We start from the raw sequence: 17,919 nt of genomic DNA, 5'->3' as shown, positions 1-17,919 counted from the left end.
TAATGTCCTATGGGCAGATATTATATTTGGTGGGGTTATAATGAAACACAATAACCAAGGAGGTAGGAAACAAAGCAAATCAACTTCTCACAGGTCAAAGGAATGGGAAGTCCATCCTCAAAGGGATTGCAGATTCTGTATCTGTTGAGGGCTGCTGTCTGTTCACTAGATGACTCCTCCTTGATGATCCCTCACAAACTAGAAGATGAAATGGTGTGTTTCTGAAGGTACTATTATCAATCATAAGGGCTCCACTCTTACAAAATCGGCTGGTGAAAAGACTGCAATTCTTACTGTTTTCTCTTTGGTGTTTAGGATTCCATATACAAAATTTTGGAATGCAGAAACATTGAAACCAAGGGGAAAAAGTTTTTCTGTGCTTGGAAAATTTGGGAAAGCATAGTAAAGTGAAATACAGAGAAAATTAAGTTAAAATATTTTATCTAGTATTAGTTTCATGTTTTAACAGTTTCCAAGAATGGAAGGGCTAGTAAGAAAAAAAGACAAGAATCTTTTGACCTAAGTTTCTTCAGAACATTGAATTGTTTTTGGAATGTATTTTGTGCTCCTGCCAGGTGTCAAAGGTAGGAGTGACTTTCTTATAGCTGGTCTTTTTCTCATGCATCTTTGGAAAAACATGTTTTTATCTTGTGTGTCTTGTCCTTATGATGAACCCATTACTCATGTGACTCTTCTCAAAACTCAGAGCACAAGTTGTCTGATGCTCTGAATAAAGTGATTATTGCATGGAACTTTAGTATGCCTCATTTTTAGGCCCGCTTTCCCATGTTCATGCTGCCAATTAGAGAGATAAGCAATTTTCCTATTTTTGTACAACACTTCACCCTTCCGTTTCCTCCCTCTAAACCCTTCCATATGCCTTTCCTCATTCTCTTTCAAATTCCTAGCCACTTTGTTAAAAAAACTATTTTATCACATATATATGTGTATACATACATACTCATAAATATAAAATCTTAAACTCATAAAGTACCAAATGTATGCAAGTTTTCAGGGCTGACCATTTGTAATTGAAAAACTAATTATTGTGATCTACTCTGGGGAAGGCAACCTCTCTTGGTCTCATCTTTTGTCATGGGCCTACAGTTCTTGAGGCCTCATGGACTTTCCTTGCACAGTTTGGCATGTCCGTTGATGCCATCAGTTTTCTGCTCGCATTTGAGCAGTCATGCTGTTGAGACATTACAGGTGTAGCTTCCGATAGTACTAGGAGACATAGTCCCACAGGAAATCCTTGACTTTGGCTCTTACATTCTTTATGCCCTCTCTTCTGCAATGTTTCTTTATATGTCTTAGGTGTGGCAGTATTTTGTAAATGTGTCTGTCACTGAAAGATTATGCAAAAACAATGTGCAGTGAACTACTAAAGTGTAAAGAACAGTTTCTTTGTCAGATGACTTTATTACTTGCTTTAAGAGAAGTAATTTCATTGTCCAGGAGATTGATATTATATTGAATTTTCAGCCCTACTGGATACATATAGAAAGCATCTCTTGCACCTAACTAAAACTTACAGATCATTGCAGAAGCAGTAGCAGAAAAAATTGTATGGTACAGAGGATCAAGGAATTTGCTGTAAAGTTTTGTTTTCTAAGAAGGCCAGGGGAATACACACAAAGCCCCTTCAACATGACTGCCCAATCATGAGGTCAACAAGGACAACAGTAGATATGCCAAAATGGATGGGGAAATCTCAGGGTGCCTCAACCCTACACAAAGATTAAGAGAAAAGGAATGTTGAGAATGAGGGAAATTATCATCCCCAGGGAAGAAAAAAAACAACTGGTTATCTAAATACCAAATGGTCAGGCCTGGAATCATACATACAACTAGCAATATACAAACTGAGCAGTGTATATTTATATATTCAGGAATACATGTGTATATACATATATTTATATAACAACAACTCATGAAAAAAGAGACCACTAATTTGAAAGAGGGCAAGGAGAGTTATATTGGAGTGTTTGGACATAGGAAAGGAAATGAGGAAATGATATAATTTTATTGCAGTTTCAAAAATAAAAGGAAATGATTTTCTAAATGATGTCTTAGTATATCCACTCAACAAAAGGAAAATGAAAACAGACAATGAAGGACAGTGAAAGAAATGGCAGTGAGTTGTCTGTGAGAACATACTTTTCCCCCCATTTTTGCATTACTTTTTATTTGCTTTTTAATTGGGAAAACTTAAATCAGTCTTGCATATATGGAAACAAGAGGAGACAGAAAAATAAAAAAACATAAGAGTCAAAGGCATAATTGAGCAGGGTAAAAGAAATCAAGAGAAGTAGTCATGGAATTAAATGTGAGTGGGCAAAGTACAGTCGTATGATTATGTGTTAGAGGACTGAAGGAGAGAGAAGACCTGATACCACTAAGAACACAGTATTACATGGCTGAGAGTATGTTCATGCTTAATACCATTGACATGTGTTTGGGAGTGAGGTCAATGTTTGTTCTTTGCTCTAGCCATAACTTACATTGAAGAACCCATTTTCCTGACAAGATACGTATAACTGTAAAGGATGAGCCAGCGATTTTTAGTTTGGGGAATAGAATCAATAGCAAAAGCTGTAGGGAAACGTGATCAGAGTCCTCCCTGTGCTTTTTTCTACCTTTGGAAATCCATGCTAATATTGTGTATTGATAGATTCAACAACTAGCGATTAAACATTTTGTCAGATGTAGTAATGATTTCCCGGGTTTATGGAGACAAAACAGGAGTTTTCAGGAAATCAGGACCCAATGAACAAAGCTACCTTTAGAATAGTAAATAGCATTTGCAATTAGGAAACCTAGCACAGTTCTGTTAAACATAGATCATGATAGAACAAAGCTACATCTTGGATTATGGAAACTTAGCTATAATTGATAGAATCTTTAGACATTATCCTTTTCAACATCTTGATTACCCAGAAGCAGATCAGAACTATCAGGAAACATAAGATTCAAATAAACCAGTGTTTGATTTTCATTCTTTATCTGAAGATATAACTGAAATGCCATAGAAAGCCAAATCTATAAAGACTCTAAAATATGTTTATGTTTATCAGGTTGGAAATCCAAATAACAGAGGAAAATGGATGCATTGCTTTCTAATACCTTACATTTAAAGGATAGGTCACAATTTCAAACTGATAAAATTAGCCTCAGTCCCATTTCTGGGAATGTGGGTGGAAAACTCTTTGAAAATGCCACAGCAGCCAACACGATATGGCAAATGTGATTTTAAAAAGAAAATTCTGCAAAGCAATAAAAATGCCTTATGATGGATCACTAATATGTAATGTAAGGAACTCAGCATTCAGAAAGGTACTCTTCTGAGACCTGATCTAATTTTTCAAAATAATTTTGGATGAGAGGCATTTTCAGCTGGCAAAGGTCCAGGAGATGGAACGTTTGATATATCTGCTGTACAAAAAAGATAGAACAGAAATATTTGAATGGTTATGATAGGGTTTCCAATATGGGTGGAAAGGTCCAAGAAGCTTAGAATTATCTTTTAGAAACATTTAAGTTTAATAAGTAGATAAGTTTTCAATTTGCTTATTGATTTTACATTAGAGAAAAAGTAAAATAGCTGAATTGGGGAAAGCCGTCAATGGGTATGTTGAAAAGACTCTGAATCACTGGCAGCTTATGACATTGTATAGCTACATCAGGCTTTAGTTAGTAATTGCAGAAAGGAGAAATTTGACCCAGCAGTTTATGCTTTTGAACATGACTATAATACCAAGCATTGAGTCTACTGATAATCAATTTGTACATGCAGGAATTACTCTCATATCAGTATAATGTATACATTTTGTGTGTACTCTAACATTACATCAATAGTTTGGAACTAATATGTTAGAAAATATTGATATGAGATTTTTGTGACATATTATAACTAATAATTTATTAACTTCTTTATTAGACTATCATGGAAAGTAAAAGGCATTAAGAACTCCCAAACACGGTAGACTACACTAATGTTAAGAAAATCGTGACCATCCCAAGATGACCATATTTTAATTGCAAGAATTTCATTTTGTAATTAAGTTTTTTCTCATACATTACATCCTAATGGTACTTTCCCTTCTTTGGCCCCACCCACTCACCCTTACCTCCCCTCTCCTCTATATTGTCTCTTCCTCACTTTCCCTTCAGAAAAGAACAGGCCTCTCAAGGATATCAACTGAACACAACATAACAAGATACAATAAGACTAAGCATATCAAGCTTCATATCAAGCCTGGACAAGGCAATCTAGTAGTAAAAAAATGTTCCCAAGACCAAGTAAAGGAGTCAGAGACACCCTTCACTTCACTCCCACTGCTAGAAGTCCCACAAGAATACCAAGCTACAAAACCATAACATATATGCAGTGGACCTAGTACAGAGACCTGTGTAGACTCTGTGATGGTGGATTTAGTCTCACATCTATGAGTACTGTTTAGATGGTTCTGTAGCCTGTGTTCTATGGTTCCTTGAACCCTCTGACTCAAAAAATCATTCCTCCTCCTCTTCCACTAGGTTGCCTCATTTCCAAGTAATGTTTGGCTGTGGATCTCTGTAGCTGCTCCCATCAGCTGCTGGAGGAAGTTGCGTTATTGGTGATTGAGCTAGTATCTGAACTATGGGTAGAATAGAATACCATTAGGAATCATTTTCTTGAAAATTTGAAAATGTCGAAGTCCAAACTGTCTTACATGGATAGTATTCTTTTCTGTATGGTTAAATGTAGGGCTGTTGAGACAGAGATATTTATATGGATGAGCCAAAAGACCTCAGTCTAATTATGAGTGTTCTGAAAAGTGGACAGCTTTTTCCAACAGAGAATAAGAAGACATATGACAAACACAAGAAGAAAAATGTAAACTGACATTGTGTTTGTTTGTGAAGGAAGGGACCTCTGCTAAGAAATATGTTTGCTCTCGGGTGTTGGGAAAATTGAGGAAACTGCTATGACCTAGTTGCCTCAATAAAGAACATGATGCTTGATAAAATTTTGATCTGAACCTTATTAGTTCTTTGTCAGACCCCTATTCTACAGAAATATAAAACAAAACATGTATAATATTTTAGTAGCCTACTTTATGATATCCCACTACAAATAAGTGAACACAGATTTTGTGTCTATTATCAAAATCACAGGTTTTTTATGAATGTGAAATTTAATGTGAATATTTATACTATGGATAGTAATATTACTGAGACTCAAAACAAATGGCGTAAAGAACATTCACAGACAATATATGAAATAAAGAAATAACACATAACACACTCAACTCTCAACTCTCTCTCAGACAGACACACACACACTCACACACACACACACACACAGACACACACACACATACAACATATGCTTTCAACATGAGAGAAAATACTGAAGAAGTTATTATTGTCATGGGATTTGGATGCTCACGTTATTAACTGTTTCACGTACTGGACAAGGAAGTGCAGTGTACTGTTTGCCCTTCAGTAAGTACAGTTTTCTGAATTATAGTGCAGAATAAGTTGCAATAATAGAATTATGAATAGAGGAGAGGGTAGGCAAATGACTTAGTCCATGAATAAAATTGTGGGGTAAGATGACTCAGTGGGTAAAGTTACTTGGCAAACAATGTTGATGAGCTGATTTAAATTATTGGAACACACACAATGGTGGAAGGAGATAGCCAATATAGTGAAAAATTCTGAGACTTTCACATGTTCAGTGTGGTATACAAATTCACACATGAAAGTATAATAGATACGTATACTCATACACAGAGTGAAAGAACAACATTAACAGAGAAATAACAACAATAAAGTGACTGTATGTGTCACGTTGTAAAGTTTAGAGTTTTGCTCTACTCTGCTTTGAAGAAGGAGATGATCGAATGATATCTATCTGAAAAATTGGTGCTTGGGTCCAGAATATCTTTCAGCAGAGTGATGCCATTTAACTTTGATCAAATAATGTAATTTTGGGAGATTTTATTACCCACAAACCTACATTGTGATATTATTAAAATATGTTAAGGCATTTTATACCTTGGAAAACAGACTGCTTCTTAAATCCTTGTCTCACAAATGTCACAATCATTGTGAGAAAAATTAGTAGCTGTAAGTTCAAAACACATTTTTTTAAAATCTAACCTAAATCTACTGTTGCCTTTTAGAGTTTCATTATGAGGACTTTTTTCCTTGTCCTGTTGTATCTTGGATATCATCTATTTTCCAGAGAGGCAAAAGACAGAGAGTGGATCTGAAGGAGAGAAGAGGCAGGATGAGTGGAAGGAGGGGACACTGTATTCAGGGTGTGTTGTATGAGAAAAGAATATATTTTCAATAATAATAGTAAATTCTTATCGAACAAAACAATGTGTTTGTTGCCTTAGATCTCATTAGAGAATGATAGAACAGATAGCAAGAAAGCATGTATACACTGGAGACACAGGGAGAGATATAAAATGTCCATAAGGAAAAAAAAAGAGAGATGAGAAAGTCCTAATCCTCTACCTCAGCAAAATTCAGGTTTTTGAGACAGAAACAGAAAAGGTTAATATATCACTGAATGTGGAAGAACAAATGGAAGATTAACTACTTTTCCTGTGAAATGTCTAGTGTCATGAGAAGCTCCTATCCTCTCTGTCCTTCCAAGGAATTGGTTGGATCAGTGGCATTATCTAGAGATAGTGAGTGAAGATACCCAGACTCAAGGCCTTGTGAGGTCATTGTTGTCTCACATCCTGGCCCTCAGAATGTTGTTTAAACTCTGTGCTTTTGTTTTTTGTGTCCAAAGAAAAAAATAATCCAACACCGAGCTTTATTCTGTGATGAAACAGTTTCATCAAGGAGCCTCAGAGGTCACAACGGGTAAGACGAGGATGAAGATGTCAAGCAATGGCTCACTCTTGGAAATACCAACAGTGTCTACTTACTTCAAATAAGAAGAAAAAGTAATTCTAAATTTCAAATAGTAGGGAACTTGGTGTTGAGAGGTGGCACTGTTGGTAAAATGTTTGCCAGGTGAGCATGACCACCTGATTTGCATCCCTAGCATGCAGCAAAATTTGGGCATAGTGGTGTGTACCTGTAATTCTAACACTGGAAAGTGGGAGACAGGAGGGTCCTCTGGGCTCATTATTGAGATATTCTAACCAATCAATTATATCTGTTCAGTAAAATGAATATTACCGAAAGTAAAGGTGAAAAAATGATTGAGAAATACACCCGGTTTCAAACTCTGGCCTCAAAAGCACTTGAAGGCATGGTTTTCAGCCCACACACATAAATGAATGAATGAATGAATGAATGAATAAGTAAATAAATAAATATAGATAAATAAATAAATGAAATTGGATAAAGTATCAGACATCAGACCGCTTTTAGGACAAAAGTATTTTCTAGGTCCATTTTTTTATGATTTAGCCTTCCCCCACACCTGCATTTTTGCTAGATATTTCTTTTTCTGATGACTTCATGGATTCTGTGAAGGCTACCTCCTATAAGAATAGCTGTCACCACTCTGCCATTTCAAAAAGATACATTCTCACGGCTAAATTCCTATCGTTTGTCTCTTCCAGTCATTCCTTCCATTATTTATTTGAGAACCTTAAGTACAGGAGTTGTTTTGTGTATGTGTGTATGTATGTATGTATGTATACAGGTATATAAATAGATTATATATGCACACATAAATAAACATGTATAATGAATATACTGTATATAAAACAATTATTGATAAAGGGGCTATGAATTTGAAGGAAAATAATGAGTAAATAGGAGAGTTTGGAGCAAGGAAAGGGAAGAAAGAATCAATATAACTATGTTATAATCCCAACATATTAAAAAGGATAAGTGTAAGCAAAGAAATTCAGTAGGAGATTATTCCATTTCAACAAGCCAAGTAACCACCCGTGCACCAAGACAATAGGCAAAAGCATATAAGATATCAGTATGGTATGTCTCTTTGTTAGACCCTTATATCTTCTATTATCACAGTTTTCATCCTCCTGTGTTTATTGAGATTTACATAAAACAGAAATCTCTAAAATTAGTGAATATAACATATGTCATTAATACTGTGAAATACTAGCAAGTTCTCGGGAATTCATGATGGGGAAAAGGTTTTAACTAGGACCCAGTAGAACTTTTGGGTTACTTACTTACTACTTGTTACTAATCATTTAATGGCCAATATGTGAGAGCTCCCAATCAAATGATGGTTTTTAAAATCATAGGTATAAGCATAAATATCATAAAGTAAAATTATAAACACAATATTCACAGATGTATTTGATATTTTTGTTCAAGAACATGCCGTTTTCTTCTGTTTGTTAAGCAACTGGGGACATGAGCACATATACAGGGGGTAGAGATAGTACCGTGACTTCAACAATATTAAAGATAAATGAGTGAGAAGAGGAGTGTTTAGAGGAAGAAGATAGAGAAGAGGAGAATAAGGAAGGGAGAGAGAGAAAGAGAGGTAGAGATAGAGAGAGAGTGACCTGTAGATGGGGAGAGGAAAAGGGAGAGAAAGTCATCCAATCTCAAGTCCAGAATGAAGAATTATCTTGATGCATGATATTTAAATCTGTCTGAAGGATTCCTGATATAATAGGTGATTGTCAATGAACAAAGTAAACATTTTAGTATTAAACAGTGCTTTTAGTATTCTTCTTAATCATCAATTATTATGTTTGGACTTTTCTGAGTATTTTTTACTATTTTAATTGTTAGTAATTACACAGAATATATATTTGACAATATCCCTTTATTTCTACAGATGCTAATATACTATAAGGGAAACTAATCATTATTTTTCCCATTTAATGTATAAAATGGTCTAACCTTTCAAATATCTAGTTTATGAGCACAGATATCTGTGAATCATTAATCATGCTGAAGTTGAAAACTCATTTTTTTCATAACACCAAGAGATTATATATTTTTAATTACAAATATATTTTTCAATAATGTGGTCAGAGATGAGATGGCAAAACAATCCCACTGTCACTTACTTGTGCTTCCTTACATTTCTGTTGTGAGATTCTGAGCAGCACCAGAAGTACATGACTGACTTGATCATAACAGAAAGTTCTCTGGATATTGACAATACACAGCTAAATTCTGACCACTCATTTTCGTCAGGGCTTGGGGAGAAGCAATGCTCTAATAAGGAAAGGGAAAAGCAATTCTTCAAAGTCTGAAGTTCTCTTTGAACTAGCCACCTACATTGCTGCCTTGAAAGTACAAGCCCACATCCATATCTACCTCTATTTTGGTGTACTGTCAAATTCTTGCATTCAGTGACAGTGCTGGTTACTTTTTCAACTTCACACTGGTTAGCATAATCAGAGGATAGAGAGAAAGACTCATTTGATAAAATGGTTCCAAAGGATCAGATATAGGCAAGTCTAGGACATTCTTTTACTTATTAGTGGTTCACGGGGGAGGGTCTAGCCAATTGTGGGTGTTGGGTCGGGTTGTATGAGAAAGCAGGGTCAAGCCAGTTTTTAAAAAAGCTCACGCCGGGCGGTGGTGGCACATGCCTTTACTCCCAGCACTCTGGAGGCAGAGGCAGGTGGATCTCTGTGAGTTCGAGGCCGGGCTGGACCGACAGCCTCCAAAGCAATACAGAGAAACCCTGTCTCGTAAAAAACCAAAAATTAAAAAAAAAAGGCTCACTATGGTCTCCTCAGCTTCTGCCTTCTGGTTCTTGCCCCAGTCTCACTTACTTCAGTTATATATAATGATATATAATTGCAAGCTCATGAAAAGTAAGCATTTTCTTCTGAAGTTATTTTTGGTCCAGGGGTTTCATCATGGCAATAATAATCCCAAATCAGTGATAAACACACTCTTAGATTACCTATTTCCTTGACCAAAACTCCCATTTGAGTTATCCTGAAACATTTATTTTTTTTCCACCATCACATTCACAGTGTTGAGATGTAGAGTTGCTTTGAAAACTCCACTACCATTATTTGTTACCTTGTTCCTTAAATAATTTCAAATGTAGTGAAGTGATTTAACAATGTAATCAGTACTTTGTAGAATATTTTTACCATTTATTTTATAAAATGTTTAGCCAGTGTTTACTCATGCTGTTGCCTTCTAAAGCAAAATAGTAGCCAATTAAGAAATGAGCATTAAAAATGTGTGTTTCCTGTTGAGTAAAATCAGTGGCATCATAGTTGTTTCCTATAAGCATGAAATGTGTTTATCATTTGGTGAAGCATGCAGTAGCATCATTTTCTCAACATAATATGAAGCATGTGTGAGCATCATGTACTCATCATACTGTGAGTCATATGCTAGTACCATGTGCTTATCAACAAGTGTTATAATCATGTGTTAATCATAATGGTTAGTATATTAGTACATGTTTTCATGAAAGTAAAGTATATGCTAGCATCTTGTATTCATCAAAAAGTAAAGTATTCACCAATGTCCATAATACATCCCTTTTCTTCCCTAAAATAATATTTTTTTACAAAATTGCTAGTTCTTAGAAGGAATTAAGCCATAGCATCAAATCATTTTACATATTTAGTGACCATTTTCTTCTCCAAACAATAGCCAGCTGATAACTTATTCCAGCTTTAACTATTGTGCCTGACAATTACTTGATATAGGATTTTAGGCAGACCATTTAGATTCACGTTGCATAGTATTCTGATAATTAAATCTCAGAAACTAAATCTGTCAGTCCTCAGCACTTACAAAACGTTTGTGATGATTAAACCAGAAACTACAGCTAAAATGTTTAAAACAAGACTACTGATGGTAAATATGGGGGAATACCCTTCATAAATAAATGGTTAATTCTTTGAAAAGCTAAAAAAACTGTATTTACAAAATATGCCTCAGTTTTACATGTATAAATTGAAGTAGTCACATAATTCACTCAACAAGCAAAAGGAATCTTGATTTTGTTTGCTCCAAATTAGGCAACTGTCTTCTATGATAGTTCATATTTTCGGTCTTGAGATGTGTTTCACAGGAGTGACCAGGCATAGATAGATATTCAAGCACACACTAAAAGGTAGATAAAAAAATATCTAAGATTGAGACACACTCAAAATGTTTCAAATGCAAACTTTGTAATCACCATCCAGCACACCTATTAGTTTCACCTGATATTTCAGTAATGGCTATCTTCCAATACTGTTATTTGTAAAATTTTTAGGAACATCAGCTATCAAGATCATGTGCTGATAGATTGTTTATGATCTAATAAACCCACTGAAGATAAAAATTCAAGGACAGTCACACTAAACAGCCATAGAAGTTAGGCAGTGGTGTCATATACCTTTAATCCCAGGACTCAGGAGACAGTGGCAGATGGATCTCTGTAAGTTCGAGACCACCCAGCGATACATGAGAATAAATAAGTCTGAAAGATAAGCAGAACCCATGTCATTATCTCAACACTAGAGAGATATATAAAATAGGAGTGGCGCATTCCGCATTCAGTCTCAGGGCAATTAGCCTCTAGTCATGTTGAGGAAAAGAGGGATTTAACCAGCTAGGCTGATGAATCCTGAAGCCAGGATGGACCCCTCAGTCTGAGGTAGAGGTAACAGCTAGTGGCTGGATGTTTTGTTTCTCACATCTTCATCTTGATGTCCAATATCTGTTTCTGGGCTTGTATTATTTGTACTACTGCATCACATAAAAGACAGGACAAAGCTAAATAAAAATTAGTCATTGTTAACTAACACAAATATTTTGACTAGGCATGAACATGTAATATAACTCACATTAGTAGCTTCTTTTCTATGAAATAAACAACTAACTTTGAAGACAAATATAAAGCTATTTGTGCAATAAACTATATGATGGATTTATGGAGATGGCTGATAGGGTACAATCCTAACCAGGCTAGCATAGTTTCTTGAGTTTGGATCCCCTGCACCCAGTACAAAACTTGGTAAATTGTCACATCCCTGTAATCCTAGTGGCAGGTTGGGTAGGTAAGGATACTTGCGGAAGGCTGGCCAGTCAGCCTAGAGGAGTGAATATGCCCCAGGTTCAGTGAGAGAATATCTATCTAAAAATATGATTGGAAAACTTACAGAAAAACCTATTTTTGACCTTTGAACTTCATATCCATGTGAATAGAGAAGCATGGACACACAGAGACAGACAAAGAGTGACTATATTAACAGTATTTGGGTAAGTATCATTATGTAGACAAAGAACTCAATGAATATCTAAGTTAAAAGGGCCAATCTTATATTTTTCTCTACTGACTGGAAAAACAATGGTAAAAGGTGAGTTGGGTCATGTACCCCAGGATATTACTTACCACAAAGAACAGTTAACACAATTTCAGGTTACACAATTACATTGACTTTCTGCATTTTCTTCTGAAAGGAAAAAAAACTCAGGTAAAATGAATGAAGAACCTGTGGGAGAAACTGTATCCACCAAGTATAACTTCTGCTATATCCTAGCTTTTGGTTTTTGAAATCATAGAATGCTGGAGTTACAGGCTGTTATACACCACTTTACTTGGCTTCTACAAATCAAACTTGGGATTTCTGAAAGAACAGTATTTGCTCTTAACTGCTGGAACATCTCTCTAGTCTATGCCCTTAACAGTTTTTAAAGTTATCACCTTCTCACAACCCTGGGACCCAATATGATACAGACTCACAGAGGCCCTGTACATGCAGCCAGTTTTATTGAGTTCATATGTGTCTTTTTCCTGCTGTATTTAGAGGGCCTTACTTCCTTGGTGTCCTCTACCCTTTTGTTCTTACAGTCTTTCAGCCTCCTCTTTAACAAAATTGTCTAAGCTCTGAATAAAGGTATTTATTTATTTATTTTTGTTTATTTTTATTTGAAATTATTTGTTTTTTTGTTAAATTGAAACACTTTTTCCTTATTACAAGACACCCTTCTGTATCCACAGAAAATAAATTTCTTTTTTTTATTCTTTTTCATTTAAATTATAAACAAGCTTACTTCACATGTGAATCCCAGCTTCCTCTCCCTTTCCTCCTCCCCTTCCTCCCCACCAGCTTCCCCAGTCCCTACCCAATCCACACTCTGATTCCCAGGGAGGGTGAGGCCCTCCATGGGGGATCTCCAGAGTCTGTTATTTCATTCAGGGCAGTGCCTAGGCCCTCCCCCAAGAGTCCAAGCTGAGAGAGAATGCCTCATTGTGGGATGGGCACCCAAAGTCCATTTTTATGCTAAGGATAAATACTGAAAGGTATTTAATAAAGAATTCTGGTTAGGACTGTGTGTTCCAAGATCTCAAAATCTTTTCACATTGTCGAGCTCTGAATTCCTATATTTGTTTCCATCTACGGCAGGAGTGAGTTTCTGTCATGAAGCCTAAGCCAGAGTCTATCTCCAAGATGAAAAATATTTTTCTCCAATGGATTCTTTCTCAGTATACAAAAAATTCTTCAGGACAGGCCTGATTTCCAGAAGTAAATGGCCATCACAAAACAAACTCAGAGACATCTTTGGAGGTTCTTTTTCTCATAATATTTTGTTAGGACATTTTTTTCAAACATAATAGTTGCCATACAAAATCCAGTAGATTCTGTGTGACAAGTTCCACAGATTAAGGCTATGGAACTGGTTGTGGAACTCTTGAGCCATAGTTCTCATGGCAATTTATCTTCATCTATTCTTTTTTTTCATATTTATGAAATATTCCTGAAATCGTACGTTGAGTCTTTAAGCAAGATAATTAGATAAGAAACCATTTCCTGAGATGAGGTCACTAGCCATGACCTCATCTCCTTGAAAGCCAGGATTTTCCAAATCAGTTACATAAGTACAAATAGTATGTTAAAAACTTTCCCAACAATAAAATTTCCTATGTCTGTACATGTGTCATCAGGAGTAGGCTAAAGTGTTTGGTAAAGAAAGCTTTAATGTGAAAGAATTACAATAGCTCAATATGAACTAGGTAATAGATGTTAAACAATAACTGACCATAATAAAAATTTATTAAGCTGATCTAGGAAAGATGCAGTTAGCGTTGGATAATTGTATGCTTTACTATTATGGTTAGCCTTGAAAGATTTTGTATTTTGGTTAGCCTTGGATGATTTTGTTCCTTACTGTGCCAAGTGACAATGATGTCATCAATTCTATTTGGGTTTGCTTCACTAAACACAGCCTCTGTGAGAACTAACATCTGTTTCATTATGTATAAAAAGCCTTGCTTGAGAGCTGCAAAATACCCTCAGATTCATACTGACTCTATGTTTGTGCTGCTTGTCAACTATGAATCCTGACCTATGTTGTCTTTGAAGATCTTTATCGCAGGGACCCCCATAATCAACTGGGGTGGTCTGTGGCAACTAGTCTTTTGTGCATATATCATGGCATCCAGTTTTATGTTTTTATGCAATTCTCTGTGTATGAATATGAGTATCTTTGCATCTATCTTGTGCTTTCTCACTGGCTTTTCTTCTTCTGTATGTTATTCTACTTTGGTTTTTTATCTTATTTTATTCTTCTTCAGATGCCATTTTCAGTATCTCTTAAGGAAATTGCAGTCTTCTAAGACATAACAATCAAACATGACAAAATAAATCATAACATAAGACATATTTTCAATAAAAGAAAAACAGAAAAAATGAAGAACCAAAATCTAAATCTAAATAAATAAATAAATCTAATGTTCATGTAGACTTGTCAACAAGAATTTCTCATTTCTTTGATTATTACGTATTTGCTGTGGTTTGGAAGTGAAAAAGCAACTACCTGGTGGCAGATGTCGATATGTACATAATGTTTCTCTTATTGTTTGATGACTAAAACACCAATTAACCAATAGCCAGGCAGGAAGCATAGAAGGGGTTGCAGGACAAAGAGAATTCTGGGGAGAGGACACAGAGAGGAGCTGCCAGAGAGATACCATGTTGCCTCTGAAAGAGTACCATTCTGGAGTATTCTCTGTTAGGCCAAAACCACGTGGAGATAGGCAGTTTAATAGAAATTGTTGACTAATTAAGGGAGAGCTAGCCAATAAGAAGCCTGGGCTACTGACCAAACCATTTGTAATTAATATAAGTCTCTGTGTGTTTATTTGGCACTAAATGACAATAGGACTAGGAGGGAAAGAAACTCTGTCTACACCCATATAACAATGTGTTAGAATTCTCAGTTCCTGATAGTGGTGTTCTTAGCAGACCCTTTAAGAGCTGGAGTCTTCCTGGCAAAAGTAAATCATGGGGATTTGAGGTTTGGTGTTGAACAGCATGGATACACTTCCTGTTTGTGATTTGATTCTTCACTGCCAATGAACTATCAGTAGGCAGCTTCCCTGCAATGCAACTAAGAGTTTTCTGCCATAATGGATGGTTTCTTTAGATGGCAGTAATGACGTCTCAAAGAATCAACTCCATAAAAGCCTAGCTTAGCTAAGCAAGGTATTGGTGCTACAGACAGTAACATTTGTGATGAGTTGCTTATTAGTAATGGATACCCCAAAGACATTGAAAAACTCACCACAGGATATGGGATGATTCAGGACAGCTGCATCGAGTTTGCCAGGTAGGTGCCTAAGCAGGTCAGAGAGCCTCCTCTGCCTGACATTCTTACATCTTCTGCAACACTGGAAGAAGGAGCATTTGAATCTTCTTGTAAATTTTAGGAGCTTCCTGATGTATATAAACTTTTTTCCTAATCCTTGTAAGATTATTTTGTTTGTTGTTTCATTACTTCCCCCCAAAAAAAGCCATAACAAATCTCTTTGAGAGAATATCTCTAATTCAGAGTAAATAGTGACAATACATGTTATTTGTCTCTTGCTCCTTCTCAGTTTTCAGGTTGTTTTAGGGCTTTCAACGTGGCAATTTTCTTTGTCATTTTGATTTTATTCATAAAATGTATACAATTTTAAGATTAAAGTCTTGATTTTTAATTTTAACTTAAATAATTTGATACAGCTATTTATATCATCTTTGAATTTCTGTCGTCACTTTTACTTATTTTTTTTTCATTAAATATGAAATTTTATTAATTTTCTACAGGTCTATTTCGTTCATGTATCATTCCAAGTTTTTCAAATATAGTCACTTTAATGACTGGCAAAATGATTCAAAAAGGGGCGTGCTTTTCTAAAAAAATTCCTCCTTTGTCAATTTTTTTATATTATTGCCACCATTTAAACTGATAATTTATTTGGCTTGGGGGCTGGTAATCAATTTTAAAAAGTTATTAAAGATACAATTCATACAAAGAAAACTGTAACGTTGTCAATTTAAGAGAATTAGGTGGAGCCTTAATGATGGATCTATTTCTGTGCAGCAAGCAAATGTGAAGGCTGACATGACAGAGTGTCTCACACATACATCAGATTTGATAATACAAAGTTCATATGGGGGACCAATGGCCTTTGCTTAGGGGTCCTCTCAATTACCTGCTTACATGATGGATGGAGACATGATTCAGCTGGAATTGATTCCTTTTGTTCAGAAACGGGTGTTGGATGCAAACCACAACTATATTACTAACTGTATATCACTACTTAACATTTAAACATTCCACTATTTTGTCCATGTTTTGCCTTAATGCTGATATTTTATTCATATAAGACCCAAACTTATTGCTCTACATAGACAGATAGCCTTTGTTTGCAATGTTCACTGAATGAATCCTATTATTCTATGATTCCTTTTCCATCTTGAAATTCAGAATCTTCTGCAGAGAGCTGGCAGGTGTTCAACTAGGGTTGGCATTCGAAGATGTTCTTGACTATGAGAGTAGTATGCATCACATGTGAACTACCTGGAAGGGAAGTTGGTAATTAAATATAGGTCCTTGGCTATGTGCCTAGAAATTACAGCCTGTGTGAAAGAGGACATTATTTTGTATTTAAGACACTGCTGACTCAGCCACAAGGCCCTGGGAATTAAAAAAAGGAAAATGTCAGTAGATTTTCCATTTATCATCAGTTTAAGAATAGTATGTGTAACTTACCAAACCTCACAGGACCATCAAGGGTGAGTTGGCGAGTATGACCCAGTATACTACTGTCTCATGATTTATTTATTGTTCTCTTAAGTCCCTTTTATGAATATTTACCTTTAATGATAAAGCTACAGTACACTGACAGTAAATTGGAGCTCACTGATAATGAAAATTAATTACGAAGTATGCCAAGGTAATTTTCATTTTGAATAAAATTCCTTTAATTAAAATTGCAAGTTTAAATCTGCTACACAAGGGTAGTAGAGGTGAGTATTTAAAGATGCTTTATTACCAGAGGGGTAACATTTAAGAGTAACATTTAGGAGTAACATTTCCCTCTTAGAAAATCATTCTTGGCCAGACATTGGAGTCTTCTCAACTGTTTGCTTATGGTCTGGAAAAGAATGATTTTCTTTACCTTTTGTTTTCAAGACAGGGTTTCTCTGTATTGTTTTGGAGCCTGTCCTGGAACTCACTTTGTAGACCAGGCTGGCCTCAAATTCAGAGATCTGCCTGTCTCTGCCTCCTGACTGCTGGGATTAAAGGCATGCACCACCAATGTCTGGCCAAAAATGATTTTCAATCTTCCTTGTCTTTATGTATTCTTATAGTATAGCTATTGATCAGGCCTTGTTTAAACAGCCGGTTATAAGAAACACAATTTAACAGAAGACTCTCTGATATTCTGGCTATGACTATATTTTACCCCTCTTTGTTGATGTTCTCTGAGCCATAGATGAAGGATCTGTGCTGCAGATGTACTCACTGGGGCCACACTATCCTCTATTCACTGATATTGTATTATATCCAATTCTTTATTTTTTTATTTTTTATTTATTTATTTTTATTAATATTTTTTTATTTTCCATTTTAAATTTAGATAAGAAACAAGGTTGCTTCACAAGTCAGTACGAGGTCCCTCTCCCTTTCCCTCCCCTCCTCCCGTGCCCTCCCCCCCTCCCGTGCCCTCCC

The sequence above is a fragment of the Mesocricetus auratus genome, unplaced genomic scaffold (assembly GCF_017639785.1).
Source record: "Mesocricetus auratus isolate SY011 unplaced genomic scaffold, BCM_Maur_2.0 Super-Scaffold_100676, whole genome shotgun sequence".
NCBI classification, from domain to species: Eukaryota; Metazoa; Chordata; class Mammalia; order Rodentia; family Cricetidae; genus Mesocricetus; species Mesocricetus auratus.
Note: the sequence above shows the minus strand (reverse complement) of the source record.